Raw genomic sequence first — 19,023 nt, forward strand, 5'->3', positions numbered from 1 at the left:
TCTGAATTCAAAAGCCAAAATTAAAAGAACATATTGTAGATGTTCAATTGGATGATAATGGAAAGTAATAAGGAAAATACACTTACTATCCATTTTTGCACATTTTTCTGTCTACAACACAAGTGCTATTATTTTCTACATGCTATTTAGTGAGTGTTATACATGTCATGAATTGGTTACGAGTTAAACTTTCTCCAGGTAATATAATACCTTCACGACACAAGTTACTGCCTCTCCAACTTCTCAGAAAGAGAAGATCAACATCTTCACAATTTGATGTGAAACCAAGCAATTATATAAAACAGTTTTATGGTATCAGAAGAAATCACCACCATAAGCTTTTTTATCTTTGCCTTACCCAAATGACTATTTTAACCAGTGTTTCTTTAATGAAATCATTGGGTTTATTTATAATATTGTTTTAATTAAGTAATATTGGGAACTGACAAATTCTGGAGCTTTTTTTTCAGTGAGCTGCCCACAGAACTAGGCTATGGATTGCTATTTAGATTCAAATAGCCAATGTGAGTTATCTGCTGAAAAAGTCAAGGCTGTAGATGTGAGGCAGACATAGATTATTGCAGAAACATAAACTAAATTATAGTCACCTACCACATAAGATATCTTAAAAGTGTAATAAGCCCCACCCCATAAAGGAAGTTTGTACAAAATAGCTTGAGTTCCAGGATAAAGGAAATAGCACTTTACTCTGACTATATTAAAGAGCAATATTCCCCCAAATAAATAAAATAAGTGAACATTTTCCCATAAATAGTTATGAACTCAGTAAAAGGAATAGAAGAGTTACAAAGCTATACTGTGCCCTAGAACTGAGCAAGGATTTACGTCCATAGAAGCAGGACAGTTCTTTCAGGTCAATCATCTTAGAAGGGATGCAACTTGTAACCTGCATCCAGTTACTCTTGAGGGAAAGTAAAGCCATGGTCCCAGGGTGGAAGACTGTGAAAACAAATCAAACCTGGAGTTAACTAAAGCTATGAACTAAACAGCTTCATTTATATCAATCATTTTCTTCCTTATTTTATCATTTGTCTATGATTTTTAAAGCTCAAAGGAAAAAAATCAACCATGTTTATATTACCTAACCCATGATTGCAATAACATTTAAATCATTCTTAATACAGTAAAGTCTAAAGAGAATAACTAGCATGCAGTTTACCTATCATATTGGCATATACTATGTAGCCTCTGTGTTGTTAAGTCAAAGTCATGCTCTTAGTTTCTAAACTTCAAACAACTGAAATACCACAACATTCATAAAACAGAACTGAGCACTGGGAGTAAGAAAAAAATACAAAAAGGTAGCAGACCTCAACAGCAGATAGTAAAATTAACATTTCAACAGCTCTTGCCTTTCATCTCAGTCTCCATAGTGTAGTTTTTTCTGGAAAAGCTACGATTTAGTTTAGAAAGATGCAGAATTACATAAAACATCTGGAATATGGGACAAGAAATATTGGCTTATTATCCCTTGTGGACCCTCCCCATGAAAAATTTAATAGATCTGTTTGGGTAGTTTTAATCTCCAGAGCACCTCAAGCTATGCTATAGAAACATCATCGTGGTCATTTATATTAGAAAGAACACCTGGTGATGAAAGCAAATAAACTCTTTTTTAAATTATGAGTGCTTTTTCTTTAATCATCAAACTTTTCATCAAATATGTATATAGACATGTGCATGCTTGTGTGTCTGTGTGAACATCTTGACTAGAATTTAGCTCTTGTAGCTTTATGATCAATAAGACTATATTTTTGTTGAATTTACCAAAAATGCAATTATGTTTTGAAATAAGTAATTTTGCCATAACTGACATTTACTTATTACATATTACAGAGAAAGTTAGAAAAATTTTCATGATGTGAACACTAAAATACCATTTACATTTGTTCTGCAAATATATGACTTTGATGATTTTTAAAATCAAAAAATAATTTTTGCATTTTATACACTCTCTTATTCCATAATAGTTTTTAAATGATAGTTTATTCACTGTAAATAATAAAGGGCCTTTAGGTAATATTAAAAATACTCGCAGGTGAAAATAATAACTTCCAGCATTACATTTTGTTATTGAAAAGCTTATTAGTCCTGGTAAAAATTTAATTTTGAGGGTGTGTATCTGAGAAAGACTGGACAATGAAGTCATTTGCCATAACAATTTATAAAACTAAGTAATCTAAAAAAAATCATTGTTACATTCTTTTATTGTGAACTCATACTTTACTGTAAAAACTTAAAATTAAGTTTCAATATATGTATGTGCATATTAAAATTAAAGAAAATTCCACATAATTGAAAACATAATAAAATACTCTACATTTTAAATGATCTGTCTTTTAAAATTGGCACATTGAACCAAAGCTATGCTATCATTAATAACACTCAAAATATATAATGGGCCTCTACATATTCCAATTAAAAATAGAAGTCCTTAAAATATTTGAGTATTTATAGTCCATAAAGATTTTCAGGGACATTTTTATTAATTTGACACAGATACGCCTTCATTTCTAATGTTACAAACCTGAATCATTTTAAATGCAATTAAAAGTGGTTATGAAAGAGTGTGGACTTCCTTGTGAAGTAGAAAATCACTCTTGTGATTAACATGCAAACGAGCTCATGCTGGCAGAATAGATTGGGGTTTTAAAACCCCAATTACTTTTGTATGATTATCTATTTACCAGTACACAGTCTATTTTCATTTTTCATCTAATACGAAATCGGCTTGCTTACATTTTTAGCACAGCAATTAATATTTACAATAATTATGACATCAAGCACTGCTGAGAACTCCAAGTAAATCATTTACCCCAGTCTTTTTCCTTTACATAGCATTAATATTCTTTTTGTAATTTAATGCTATATATGAGGTTACATTTGTGCAAAAATCAAAACTATGAGCCTTCTTTGATTTAAATTTAGTTGTAAAGTATATTATTTTCAGATTATTAGTAAGATTCCTATTGCATAAATCCAATTTTTTCAGTTTGATTAGAATATGTGAAATAGTTTAAGAATTTATAGTACCAAAAATAAATACATGTTGAGAACAATAAAATGTGTCCCATGAATCTTTCCTTTTTAAAAGTAATAACAGACAATTCTAAACTTTCACTGAGATGCTTTGATTCATACCTGCTATGTATTGCACACATACACATTTTTCCAGACTTCTGAAGAAAATTATTATGCATTAATGACAGGAACCATGGTAATGGAAAAAAGGTCACCCTCTCTTGAACACCTTCTGTTTTAAACCATTATATATAAAGACATTCGAGAAAGCAAAGAATTAAAAGCCAGCCTTTGTGCAACCCATTACTGAAATATTATAGAATAATCTATATCAAATGTAGAGGAATAGCAGATTCTTTTGGATCTAAATTAACTGCAGCCATAGAAACGCTTTTATGCTTATTATGTATCTGCATGTTGATTCAATTATTAAAAGAACACCTGACAGCATCAGACTTATTTAATTGAATTAATTAAACTGGATGAATAATCACTGAATTCCTTTTGTGTGAAATTTGTCCTGAAAAGTAACACTGGCATTTGGAAACTGCAAGTAATTTGCATGGTGAAATACAGTGAACATAGAAATCTCCCATTTCAGTACTGTGGGTTTTTTCCCCATCCCTTCTTACATAAGACAAATGAACATTCTTATAGTGGATATTTTCTCTTCTGCAGTACAGATTTGTGAGTATTTCTTGTCAATATACCACAAACCATTTTTTCAACAATTTCCTCAACATCAAAATTTAAATTTTTCTCATATGCGAAAAGTATTTTGCAATCTGTCACTTTCCCAAAATAAGTGATACGACACCAATATATCCTTGAAGCTATCAGGTATAAGAAACTCTTGTGTCAAGATGGATCAATAACACAATATGTTTACTTATTACTCCTATCATAAGAATGCAACTGTTTAAAACTAGAAGTGAAAAATGATTCATTACAACAAATTCAGAGTGAATTGTTGTCTTTCATATACAATTTTTTGAAGAAGGAATTTGTCTCTTTTATTATTACAGTTTTAAAGCTTATGTCTAACATAGCTAGTTAAGATTTTTGGCATTAATATAAATCTTAGTCATTTTTTTACATGTATGATGATTTTACATATTGTCTTTAAAACATGATAGCAGGAAAACTTCCTATGGTATGTTTTTTCCTGAATCAAGTTAATGAAAATTGTTCAAGATCTTTTTTTTTTCTGCCAGGACAAAAATAACACAAACTGACAACATTTTGGAATATTCTTAAAGCACTCACTTGCTGCACTTCCAATTTCTGGCCATTAGGCTCTTTAAGAAAACTAGGGGACATTGTTTCCTCTCCTCAGATTACAGCTTTATGTCTTTTTTTGTCACATTTGTGCTCTTGGGAAGATACACCAATATTCACTATTATTAATACATTATTAAAGATAAAAGTTGGTGAAATCGGATTGATGATTTGTCTTTAAATATCAAGATCCACGTAGGGTATACTTTGAGATATATCACTTTTTTCTGTTTTGTTGTGAATAGAAATTTGTTGTACCTTCACTCTTGAGATGATAATCACTTGACACCACTTTTGCCAGGCCTATTGTTGTGGAGAGGCTGTTTACCATAATAAATTATGGTATTTGAAATCACACACCATTTAATGTTCACATTTCTCAGATTAATGAACCCTCTAAATATTCAGGTTGGCCGCACTTAGATTTCGTGCATTTTAAAATTAAGCTTGATCCCTTCAACCACTGACCCATATTCTTTCCTCTAGTTAGCCTTATTTTCATCCTTTCTTTGCATTCTTCAGAAATACTTCTGTATAAATGATCATATTTACCACAGGAAAATCTCATCTGTGATATAGAAATATTTCTTCCTAATGAAGGTGAAATGTAAAATACAGTTTGCCATTTAAAAAAATAATGCATAAAGCAACTCAAGTAATTAACTAGACTGCTTTCTGTCAGGCCAAAATTTTTAGTATTCTAGATAAATTGTTTCTTTGTGATCTAAATTACAAGCATAATAAATATGCAAACTTTTACCAAATACTTTGTGAAAAATCTATGAATATACCTTAGTACCTCTATTAATAACCACAGTGCTTAGATTTTTATTTTACATAAATTATACAAAATACATTGGCATTACATCCCATTCTTAATACGAGTTTATTATAGCTTTATTTCATAATATTGAATGTGGAAATGGAAACAGTGCCATCATGTGATACTTTCCAGGGTACTTCACTTACACTCTCAACATCTGAGCATATAGCTAACATACAAATAACAGACTTCAGAGAAAATCTGAGAGGGGCAATATAATTCATTATGCAGTATTTTGCAACCATATCCAATGTTTCATGCTTTTGTGTAAAGAATTAAAAACACTTTTCAAATCTTCAAAGTATGAATTCAGTACTTGTGTATATATGTACACAAACACACATACACACAGATACCCTTTATTGAAAATCTACAAATTATCTATTCTGTTTCAGAGAAGCGTCTGAAATAGAAGCGTCAGTCTTTCAAAATAAAGTATCACTTACTATGGAGTAGGTAAGTTATGTTAATTGACAAAACAGTAATTTGGATGGAACAAAACTCATTTAGAATGTAAATACCAATTCCAATCAAACAAACTTGGGTGTACAATTTGAGCACAATTTCTCTATGTGTTATTCTTCTCTAGTTGAAGGCCATATATATGAAACACACTCAATTACACACTAAATTAAGGACTAAACATTATAAAATATATTATAGAATTGGCAAATATTCCTTTAAATTTCAAAATCAGCTTTGAAAATTATGTTAAAATTTAAAGATCTATAATGACAATATCTAAATGTGAAAACTTGTACTACAAATGATTTGTGCTCTTTTTCTTATAACTCACTCAGTTATGGTGCTTAATTAAAATGTAGGTCTTTTTTTCAGCAAGAAGTGTGAATTTGGGAACTGCTTCCTTGCTTTTTTGACTTATCACAAACTAATAAAAATTTATATTTAAAGCACAGAATGGTATATATTTTTTAGAGTCAAACAGTAGTAGATACATTGTTAACCAAGGATTAAGACATGAACAATGAACTAATTGTTATCTATTCTCTATAATGAATTATGGTTCATTTATAATGCATGTCTTTTTGATGCACACATATTCCAAGGTATTTCTGTTTAAAATTTTATCATGAAGTGAGAAAATTGAAGGAACATGCCCAATTACAATGCAATATTTAAAAATGTTGATGAATTTTTAAAAGTATTTCTTAAATAATTATCCTAAACCTGGTCCTTTTGCATATCATTTGTGATATACCTCAGCAGAATAATACTTGAAGTTTCATGCATGAATTTAATAAAAGAAGGGAGAAAATGCTCAAGGAAACTTTTATTCATACAAGTATAAGTGTAACCACTTGTTTTTTGAATGGTGAAAATGACCTCTAATCACAAAAGCCTGAGAATAACTTAATTATAGTCACTGAAAAATTAAGTGAGGAAAATTTTAGCAGTAGGATAAAGGGAAAAGTAGATGTGATTTATTAAGCTCTCTGATTCTAAAAATTACTCTTTTCCCAACTAAACTAAAGAGAAGTTATCCATTACTGAACAATTCTTCAAGCATTAATTTCTTCTCATCTAGGGGAGGGTGAACTTTGGGATTACCCTTAAACTCTATATTATCATTATTACTGTTATTCTTCCCTAGGTAACATGAGGTGGCGTCACTGGCAGGTTGTTCAGTTGGAAATATTACTGCTCCTCTGAGGAGATATTCTCTATTTTCTTTTCTTCCAAAACTTCTTTGAAAACTGCTTTGTCGTACGGTACTACAGTAACTTTCTGTCTTAAAATACATCTTCCATATATTCTTCAGTCTTTCTAAGACAAACTAAGGCGATCTTCATCATTTAATAGGGGTGTAGGCCAGCCTTGAACTCATTATATATCCCAGGCTGGCCTCGAACCTGCAACCCTCCTCCTTCAGCCTCCTGAGTGCTGAGATTATAGGCGTGTGCCAAGCCTGGCATTTTTCAATAATCTAATATGATTTATCTTCCAGGGTTGTCATTTCTACATTTTTAGTGGTAGAAGAGACAGAATCACCAACATTTTTACCCTTAGTCCTGACTAATGTTTCACAAGCCACAGAACTCTAGGAAACAGCACTGACAGAGTTATGATTGGGACAAGGAACTTCTTTGCCCAAACCCACCCTTATTTCTAATGTGTGTCAGTTTCAATTTTGCTTTCTTCCAAAGTAGTAGTGTTTGGAGTTAGGATAAAGAAAGTAAAAAGGAGCTGCTCAGAAAAGACAAAAAGTATGAAGAATGTGAGTTTTTGAAGCAGTAGTTCCCAATCACCCTTCTAAAGGGTATAGTAACAGATGGAAAATTATATACCAAGTCACAAGTTCTATTTTATATACTCATGTAGTTGTACTTCTAAATATTAAGACCAATTCCCCAGCATTAAAAATGATGACTGAACCCTTATGGAGCAGCAATTTGCTACTGATTGTGCCATTCACCATAGTTTGCTACATAATTGTAAATCCATTTCATGATGGAAGAAAATACTTAATTTGTGTTTAGGTTTAGGTGATACATTTGAGCATGTAACTTTGTCTAATAAATTATTTAACAAAAAAGTTGCATGTGCCTCATTCAGTTCATTAAACAGCTTTTACCTCCATCATTTGTGATTCTTTTAACACTGACCACACCCCACTCAGCACTTCTATGCCTACACACAGAGGCAGAGAGAGTAAATAAATAGGTGGGTTTAACTGGGACTGAGAGTATGTTGGCAATTCAGTAGGAGAGTGTGCTTCTCTGTTAGTTAACACAGACTTGTCATTTGTCCCACATATGATATGCGACTGCTGAAAATGTCAGAAAAAGACTTGATGCATTTATTCTAGTTAAAAATATTTGACATTTTATATGAGAGTAAAGTTATTCCTTAGAGAAAATGAACAAAGCCCTCCTAGCATGAGTAGAATGTGACACGTTTTCTTCCACAGTCACTCCGATGACCAATCCACATATTTCTTTGGTACAGGAGGTCAAGAATATTGAATTTTGTATATTAAACTTCATCTTCATGCTTAATCACAGCTATTATTGCAAACAGTCTTAATTTCTTCTAAAGTTATATGTATCTTTATATACATATTGAAAGATCTCTTTTGTATTTTGTTATTATGGTGTCTTTTCCAATGTAATGATCATTTTTAACACTGAGATTTTTGTCAAGTAAGTGAATTTAAAAAATTATAACAGGATTTTTATAGCTTATTATAATATAAATATTTTTATTAATAAAACTAAAATATAATCCAAATGTAGTTTTTACAGCTTTTCAACTGTTTTGTTCTGTCTTAAGGTCTACTTTTAAAATTTATCATTAGTTTCATAAAATTGCATTTTGCTTAAGTCTGTACTCCAATTATTTTAAAATAATTGATGAGAATTTAATAAATATAAAACAAACTTCATTGTGGACTTCATTTAATGCCACCCAAGGAATTCATAGGAAGAAAAGATGCAAAGACATGTCTTATTCAACAACAGATTATGAGAGACATTTCATAATTCTTTATTTTTTTTGTTGGATTACTGCTAGATTATTTTTGTTAAACTGATGGAGGTTGAGGAAAAGGACATTTCTTCACTTTAAAAGATTACATTTTCTTTTCTGTTTTAGAGGGGACTAGGATAGAACCAAAGGTCCTCCTCATGCTAACTGCATAGTCTACCACCTTTCTTTTTCCTTTCCCTTTTTTTCTTTTTTCTTGAGGTACTGAGGATTGAATACATGGTTTCACACTGTACCTCTTGAGAAAGACCCCAACACCTTTTGTTTTTGTATTTTGTTTCTGAGACATGATGTCACTAACTTTGCCTAAGCTGGCTTCAAACTTATTCTCCTGATTCTGCCTCTTGAGAAGCTGGAATTAGAAGTATGTGCCACCACGCAAGGCCTCCCTAAAAGATTACATTTCAAAAACAAACAATGGAGTTGTAGAAGGCATGTATAAAATTAGAAGATAGCATGAAAATTTTAAAAGCTTCATTTTTTTTCAAGATCCTTTAATATAGGTATCATTTTTAAGCAATAGAATTGCTTAATAAATCCAAAATTTCCACAGAACTGATAATTTACCAAATAAATATCTGGATAGCTAGTTACCTCAATGTGTCTTCAATCACCCTTGTCAGGTGAGGCATTAGTAAGTCAGAATCACAAAGGCATCAATTTCAATGTACCCAATAGTTTGAGAACTCCAGGTTCCTAGTGGACTGTAGTTGGATTATTATTTTTTTTTAATTGGATTCCTATAGAATGCTTTTTTTTTTACAGGACATGATTAAAGAAATTTAGATTTGTTCTCATGTAGAACAAAAATATTAAATCATTTTGGCCATATAGTCTGAAATTTTTGGATTGGTACCTTTTTTAAAATCTCAAAATATAAAAAAATACAAAAAACCTCTATAGTCTCATTAGCTCATAAAGTGATATAAGGAAATTCATCATTGCATCTAATTTTACCCTTTTATCCCCCAGAGGCAGCTACTATCAAAAACTTGGGTGTTTGATGTCCCCACTGCAGAGGAACTAATACAGAAACCTTAAAGCAACAGAGGTCAATAGGGGAAGGGGATCAGGAACTAGTGAAAAAGTCAGGTAAAGATGAATCAACTTGGGTTGTAACACATTTGTACATGGAAGCAATGCTAGAAATCTCTCTGTATAGCTATCTTTATCTCAAATAGCAAAAATGCTTTGTCTTTCTTGTTATTGCTTATGTCTTCTCTTTAACAAAATTAGAGATAAGGGCAGAACAGGTTCTGCCTGGAAGTGGGGTGGGGTGGGGATGAGAGGTAGGAGGTGGAGGGCAGAGGGGAGGAATGGCTCTAATAATGCATGCACATGTGAATAAATGAATAAAAATTTTTTTAAAAATTGAGCAATATTCTTTTTTAAAAATTTAATCAGCTGTGAGTTGCACATATACTACTGCAGTATATACTCACAAAACACATATACCAAACATGCATGATGGTTTCTTTAGATCTAGTCTGGCCTTTTAGACAATGTGATGTGAAATAGAACTATACCTTGTTTTTGCTTTTTTTTTTTTAAATGGCAGTCAATTAATATTCACTGTTGATAAGTATTTAGATTGTTTCCAGGTTTGTTGCTGTGATAAACAATGGTAAACCCTTGTCTACATAGCTGTCTGGTTTATTATCTTAGGAGAACATAGCTACTATCAGCAGAAATTGTCAAATTTATTGTTTTTAACCTTATATAAAACATGTGTTTATTAACAGGTAACTAGTATGAATGGGTTTCTTCAAAGCTAATTTCTAGACCGCTGATGAATTACAATTCTACAGGTTCCTGACTTTGTGGCCACAATTTATATAAGTCTCTATATAGTTGCAAAATATTTTCTCTTACTATTATGCCAATACATCATGCACCTATATTTGTCGATGTATGGGCATTCACATCTCTCCTTACTTATAAACTCTCTTTGCCTTTTTCACATATAGCCATATAAGCCAGAAATAAAATGTTTTAGTGGTAGAATATAAATTGTTAAACAAAGAAACAGATACACAAATAGCCATCTAGATTAAAGTTTAAGACTAACATTATTTTTAAGTCAATAAATACCATTATATAAGGATAAAGTCTATTAAGGTATTATTAGAGATGAAGTATCCATAGACTTACAAGAACAGTAACAAGAACCATTCATCGTGATGAAGAATTAAGTCAACTGAAATCAGACTGAAACAGAAATAGTTTGTCTTGTGCAACTTTTAACAACCTAAAAGAAAACCAAAGCAATTTTTAAAATTAAACTACAATAATGAAAACTATAGCATGTACTACTTTCTACATTTATACAAAGTTAAACAAGTTATTTACTTTTCCAGATGATTAAAAGCAAACATACAATCAATATTTAATCCAGTTTTTTTATACAGACCAAAATATAATTTCCTTGTTCAGCAGAAGTATTTAAATTAAGTGGTTATCTGTAACTTCAAAATGGTCTACTGAACTATAATTGCTTCTCTCTGAAGTTGCGCACATCAAAAAAGATAACTTAATCTCATCCTGCTAACTGTTGGTCATCAATATAATGTCCTAAAAGAGTAGTTCCACAGGCATTGACATACAGAGCCACATATTCACAGAATGAACCCAGAGAGTATTTTTTGATTAGTAAGTGCATTATATTCAAGGGGTTTAAAAAATGCTATTTCCCTCAATATGAGGTGATCACTCATTACTGCGCATCAAAGACACAGACTTTGAATGGGCCATTGTCTAGGAAGTCAGAAAAAATGGGATTAGTAAGTGTGAAATGGTGTCTATTTCAGTATAGTGTTAATGGCACTGTATTTTTTGGTTTTAGTTTGCTTGTGTGTTTTTGAGTACAAAGTTTGTTCCAGTTAGCTCGAATGTCTTAAATTTTAATCCCCATGTTTAAGGATTATTATTATTATTATTAGTGAAGCACCATAAATAAAATCAGAATAAGATAAAAAGAAAATAAAACCCAAAGTAAAATAACCTGTTATAAAATGTAATGTAACTTACATAATATATGGAAATACTTAATGCTGCTTTTTTGTTTATAGCTCCAAAATATAAAGCATTTATTAAGTGATGACCAAGTATAACAAATTAAATCACAGCTTTACAAACCAGTTGAGAACTTTAGTATTACTCCATTTGTTCATTCTTCTTTCATTCATGTATTAATTTATCCATTCAGCTATCTGGCTAGCAAAAGAGTGGACTGTCAGTCCTTCATAGAGTGCATAAACAGAAATTAATAGTAACATAAATATACAAATGCAAGCCATCATCACTGATGTGAAGGAACAATTCAAAATGCAATGAGATTAAATATCAGATAGACTTGAATCTGCAAGATCTGAAGGCTTCCAAGAGGAAGTCTCTGAGCTCTGAGCCAAATGATGCAAGGTCATTAGCAAAGCACCTGTGAAAAGCAAGAGAAAGTAATCCATGCTTCTTAATGCATATAAGGAAGAAGTATAGACCATTCGAAGAACTTCCCATATAGATTACTAAAAACTATTAATATGCTATCACAAACATTTTTGATTTGTTGGAGATCAATAAACTCATCAGCAAGAAGCTAAATTTCTTTTATAAATTACTATTAATTTAATTAATTGTACAATGGGGTTTCATTGTGATATTTCCATACTTACTTTGATTCAAATTACCCCCACTATTACCCTGTGTTAGCCTCCTTCTCCATTTTAAACAGATTATGGTGGGTTTTATTGTTATTTATATAAGTATATAATATGCTTCAATCAAATTTATTAAACATTTGAATGTTTCCTCAATTTTATTGGTAGCTGTCATAGGTGATTAGTAATAACACCTCTGAATATTTTCTTTGGTAAAATTATCATGGTGGGGCTCAAAACAAAATGTAGCTACATCTGCACATCATATAAAAGAACGTGTTACAGTGGGCTCATCTTAACTTTGGCTTTACTATTTTCCCATAGAAATTGGAAAATAAATGGCTGGTCCCACAAATCCCTAGCAAGAAAAGCAGAGTTCCACGTCCAACAAAATGAATATCAATTGTCCCATTCAGAGCCACAGATCGTATTACAGAGACAAATTACAAGCTCTTAAATACCTAATCATGCACACTAGAATGAATTCTGAAATATTTTTACAAAAGATTTTTGCTCTTCCCATCCATCCTTTCTAAACTTATTCCCATGACTAGGAGAGACTGGGGGCCATCTATCCAGACAGGGTTCTGGTCAAGACATCTTAATTTACAGAAACCTCAACTTCATTTTATTCCCAGATAATTCATTTATCTAAGATTTCTGATGCAAAAATGACAAACTTTGTGCTCTTTGCTAACTAATCCCTATTAAAATTCTCATTGAAAGAAATAATATTTATGGAAGATTGTCTACATGGCACACAGAGCATCACTTACCCAGGCAAATTACTCTGCATTTTATATCTTAATCTGAACAGATCACGATGAACTGATTCTAGTTCTAACTACACAAACGCAATGCATTAGCATCTCTCCAAATTGATTTTGGTAACTTCACATTGGAGTTATCCATTGACACACACTGACTGACATCATAAGAAATGGCCTCTTTTTTTAATCTATGGTAGGGTTAGTGCTCACCCATCACATTACACAGTGTATCTTCCTATGGATGAGGACAAAATTAAACATGCCAAGTATCAGGAAAAGCTATGATTGCCTCCTGTAACTTAGTTGCTAAGTAGACTAAAGGCAGACTTGTGACCCATTCTTGCAATTGGACTGACCTATACAAAAAAATTCTATTTTACTTCATGTATTTACTTTACTTTGATTATATCTATTGTCCACTACATGCTTTTATATTGGCTACAATCTCTCTGAAATGACGAACTATGCAAAATTTTGTAACTCTTTAAGAAGGGAATATAATGCATATAGAAAGGAATATTTTCTTATACAAGGAAATATAATGCATATAGACATAAATAATATTGTGAGACTTGCTAAAATAATTCAAGACATTTTCAAACAACTGTCTTGATTAGAGGTATTTTAATATTATAACTCCTCATCTGTTTTAAAACTTGCTCTGGGCCCCAGGACAAGAATGTCATTTTTGCTTGCATTTTGTACTATCTTGAGATAAAAAAATAAATTTTTCTCTTTTTTTCTTTCTCTCATGTCTCCCATTCACAATACAGACACAGGGCCTGGGCTGAGCATATATGGGGTAGTTTTACTTTGCCTCCTCTTTCTATAGAGTCAGGATAAGAACACATCCTGTGGTAGCCACAAGCAGGCCAAAAAAATTTAATATGAAAAAAAGATACCAGAGAATACAATTAGCTAATATGAGAGAATATAAGGAATTTTATGCACTATCTTATAAGTTTACATCCCATGTAGTTTGGATAAACTATACCAGAAGCAAGAATGATCAGAGAGCTGAATTCTCTACTGTCCAGTATTTTGATTTTTCCATAATTTGAAGAACAAACTCCTATTAAGTTAAGAGCTTTTATAGACTATTAGAAGCACCAATATTAAAGTGTTTAAGTATTAATAAATTTACCTATGCATAATGTTGAATACATTGAAGTTTAATGTAAAATCTACAAATCCCTTATTGCCTCTGAGTTTTATGACCTATGGCAAAATTATTACTAGCACCAATAAGCAGCAAACAAGGTGAAGATTTTTAAAAATGCAACAAAGTTTCCAAAGAAGATATGTCGATATACTATAAGGATAAAATGATGAGTATATGAAGTTTAGCATTTAAACCCAGAGACAAAAGTGGCCAATAAAAAATTATTCCTGCCTTCCAGTCACTGGGAATAGGTAATATGTCAAAAGCAGGCACAGCTCATATGCAACTAGACACAAAAGAGGTTATGGAAACTGCTTTGGAGGTTAAGGAAGGCAAAGACTCACTATCAGAAAACAGTAATCTAGTACAACTACAAATTTCTCTGAAAAAGTAAAATTGAGTTTGAAAAGAGTAGTGAACACAGATAAATAAACATAGACTGTTTCAAGGAAACATAGTAAGTTACTACACTTAAAGAAAAACTGGAGTATACATTATCAAAGAAGTGAAGACAAGAAACAACTTTCAAAGGAATATCAAGAAAAAACCCCAAAAAGGTATAGTGGGAAAACAGGGGTTTATGATTTCAATTTTAAATAAGAGAAAGTTCTAGTGACAAAATTTCAACAACAGATTCTATATGTAAAGATGTGCTGAGGCCAAAATCACAATCTCTTGCTTTGAAAAATCAAACATATGGTGATACAGAAAGAATTTTAGTTCCAAAATATTGATGGGCATATGGATTGACAGAATTTTATAAGTAAAAAGTATAGAGTTCTGCTTAAAAAGTTTAAGATGAAAAGTAGAGAGTGACTCCAACTTCTAACATGTAACTTCTAGTTAGAATCTAGAGAGACAAAATAATTTTAGTCTGTTTCCTAGTAAAATTGTAAATAAAAATAAAATTCTAAAAGTGACAGTATGAGTTTTACATTGCCCTTATTTCTGCGAGGAAAATTCTAAGTACATTGGTGATATTTCATATTGTTTAAATAAAACCGACTTATAAGACTACTGAAATGAAATTCATTTTGAATGGTCAATAGGAAAGAATTATTCCTTCTAAAAATGAGTAATTGAATAAATTAGAAAATCAGAAGGCATCTCTCCTTTTTCGATGTCATCTCTGTGGAGGGACAAATCATTGTAACTCTTGCTTAGGATGATTACCTTCTCCTAATAAGGAGAATACCTTTCAGCAAGCTATTCTTTCACTGGGTACATATATGTCGTATATAAATCTATTATACATCCTCCCTCTCTCTTTCATACTTAAATAATAGATACGAAATTCATTTCTTCTGTACTTAAAAAATGAATGGATTTCTCTGTGCATAAAACCAATGGGAAAGATGATTTCACAATGTTTAATAGTATCACAAAGGCAATGTATTGCTGTGCTTTTAGTCTGAAGCAGATAAACTCAAATTATAGTTTAAACTCTGGTAATAGGAACCATTCCATTTCAAAAATATTTGCTATAAAATTAAAATAGATAATGGATTATAATTGCATGAAGACGGACTCTGATGTGTTTATACTCACTAGGGAGTATACACCAGAGATGGTACAAAAAAATGCTGAAAAATCACATCTATAGATGTGTCTGAATGGACAGAAATACTCTATGTGAACTAATGTATGCAGAAGTTAATTTTAATTGGATATAAAATATGCAACAAACTAAACAAAAATATTGAATTAGATGTAAACCTGCCAAGAACTCATGTGTTTCAATATGTGCAAGTACACTATGATATTTATGACAATAAAATTAATTTTGCTTAAATATAGAATTGAATATGAGAAGTCACATGCAATCTAAGATTCCAACACAAACACACACACACACACACACACACACACACACATATGCACACATATACCAAATGTGCATACAAGGTTTGTATATGACAAACTAACCATATGCCTTAGAGTTTAGACACTAGGCCAGAAAACACCTGGCTTCAAATATGGCCTCACCGATTTAAATATGTAGATTTTCAACATTTTACTTAACTTTTTTTGTCTTGGTTTTCTTGTTTGAAAAATTAAAAGAAAAAGAAGGACACATCCAATAAAGTTATTAATATTTAATAAGATTATTTGTGTTTAATGTTGTATATTTATGTAAAGCAAGGGAAATTAAATCTAACTTTGAAAATGAGATTTCATAAATAAATCCTGTGACCATATCCTGATGTTTATTTTTAGCTGTTAGTAAAATAATAATAATAATAATCATAATATAGCAGTAACAATGGATGACTTTGGGAAACAAAAAAGTCTTCAGGTTAAGTTTGACTTTCTCTATTTACTAGATATGGACTAATTATTTAACCTGAGTCCTAGTTTCCTTATATGCAAATTGTGGGTAGAAATACTCTTAAAATTTTTTGAGAAAATTTAAGATGAAATAATGTATATAAACAACAAAAATGTGGAACAGATGTTCCACAACTGATTTTTGTTTCATTTATATGTCGTCACAGTCCTATCAGTTTGCAAAAACACTTAGGAATTTATATATTTTCTATTCTGCATTGTACCTATACACACGTGTTTGCTGAAACAGGAAATGAAAAATAATGCCATGGAATTATGAGATGCTGCAGAATTCCTGGTGAAGTACGATGGTTACTACTTTTAAGAAGAAAATTTCATTCAAATGTATATTTATGGTTGCAGAACAGCAAGGGTCTTTGCCACTTCCCTTTCTTTCAAATTGTTTTTGATGAGGAAGGAAGCCTGTCACATAAACATATAACAATTAATCTTTCCTTGTCTGGAAGTTTAAATGGTGGTGAAATAATCCTAGCATATTCTTCACAGTACACTTTTAAATCTTGTATTTAACAAAGAAAATGTTGCCTTAGGAGCACAGTAACCTCTAGGAGGTGGGGATCTTCAGATGACTGATGAGCTTTGGGGTTTCCCTTCCTACTTTCTTCCATAGGCCACTGCCCATCCTGGGCTCCATGTTTGGCAATATTGGAAACAGTCTGATTTCTCAGGATGGGGAGGATCCCAATTTTTTGTAACAGTCTGACAAGACTGCTTTGGGTAACCAGAGGCTGCAAGGTGTAACAAGCAGCCAGCAGGACAAATTTTGAGGTGAAGTTGAATTAAACACTCATTACAGACCTGGAGAATGACTCCTTAAATATTTAGAAGTTGCATAAATCCTTTCTGCTATATAGGATAGAGTGAGTACCTACAAAGTGTTAGGCCCCTGTGAATCAGTACTGACTGTGGGGGCTACGACATAAAAATAAACACACAATGCACTGTAAGCTGTTGGATACTGGGAACATGTGGCAATAGAGAAAGAGTAAGCAATGGGGGTTAATCATGTATGTATCATGACATATACATGTCTGCAATGCCAAGGCGAAATCTCTTTGGACTATCAATATATGCTTTTTATAAAATGAAGAACAGGAAGGTAAAACAAGTCTTTTCTGGGTTTCTGGGGGTGGGTTCCAGTGAGCATGGGTAAGGCATAAGAAGAAGGTGCATGAGGGTGAATATAGTGGACTTATTTTGTATTCATATAGAAGAAAATAGAAAAGTGAAGCCTGTGGAAATTGTTCTGTCTCTAGAGGGGGAGGAAGAGAAGGAAGAACAGTGGAGGGGGTAAATCCAACTAAGATATATTGTAAACACATGTAAATACCACAATGTATCCCCCTGTACAACTATCATATGATAATAATAAAAGATAAAAATAAACAGGAAAGCCACAATACAGTGAAAGGGTAACAGGATTTTTTTTATTGTTGTACTGGGTAGCAGTACATTGTAGCATTTATAAAAGTTCCTATAATATATCAAATATGTCATACTTGAATTAATCCCCTCCACCATTCTCCTTCATTCCCCTTTCTTCTCATTCTTGTAATAGTTTCAACAGATATTGTTTTTCCATTTACATACATGTATACACAGTATTTGTGCTTTTTCACCCTCCTTTACCATTCCCCACATCCTCCCTGCCCTCCCAGGGGTACCAACCCCCCAGGCAGGACCTGTTCCACCCTCCTGTTCTCTGATTCTATATAATAAAGAAAGAAAAAAGAAAAAAATGACATTTTTGCTTTTTTAAGATACTTACACAGGGAGTTTCCTTGTGGCATTTCCTTGTATATTTGTATAATAGCCTGATTTGGTTCATCTCTTATTTTTTTTTTCTGTTTACCTTAGTCCCTTTCTTACCATGGTTTCAACCAGTTTAAAGATTCTATATTCATTCTAGTATAGCTAGTACATCTACTATATTCACCTTTGTAACTTCCTTCTTTTAACCTCCCTCTCTCATGTGACCTCCCCTAGCGTGACCTGATTTTCATGGTATTGCTGTATTTTTATAAGGTCTGTATTCCACATATGAGAGAAAACATGCAGTCTTTGGCCTTCTGAACTTGACTAACTTAAGACACAGCTAAGAGAGCACGGGATACACTGGAATTAATAGGCGTAGGCAATGAATTTCTAAATAGAACTCAAATGATTCAGCAACCAAGAGAAAGGATAGACAAATGGCACTATATGAAATTTAAAAGCTTCTGCACAACAAAAGAAATAGTCTCTAGATTAAAGAGGCTGCTCACAGAATAGGAGAAAATATTTGCCAGCTATATATCTGTTCCAGATTATACAGGGAACTCAAAAACTACACTCCCAAAAAATCGATGACCAAATGAAGAAATGGGCAGATGAACTGAACAGAGCTTTTTCAAAAGATGAAGTCCAAATGGCTAAAAACACATGAAGAAATGCTCAATGTCT

General features: G+C 32.0%; 1 protein-coding gene and 1 pseudogene across 10 annotated transcripts in view; both read right to left on the bottom strand.

Moving 5' to 3' along the window:
- The window catches only part of Foxp2 (forkhead box P2), a 571,690-nt gene that overhangs the window by 335,054 nt on the left and 217,613 nt on the right, over positions 1–19,023 (bottom strand). The window lies entirely within an intron of this gene.
- Positions 13,820–13,944, bottom strand: LOC141421152 (small nucleolar RNA SNORA51; annotated as a pseudogene).

The sequence above is a fragment of the Castor canadensis genome, chromosome 2 (assembly GCF_047511655.1).
Source record: "Castor canadensis chromosome 2, mCasCan1.hap1v2, whole genome shotgun sequence".
In the NCBI taxonomy this organism is placed as follows: domain Eukaryota; kingdom Metazoa; phylum Chordata; class Mammalia; order Rodentia; family Castoridae; genus Castor; species Castor canadensis.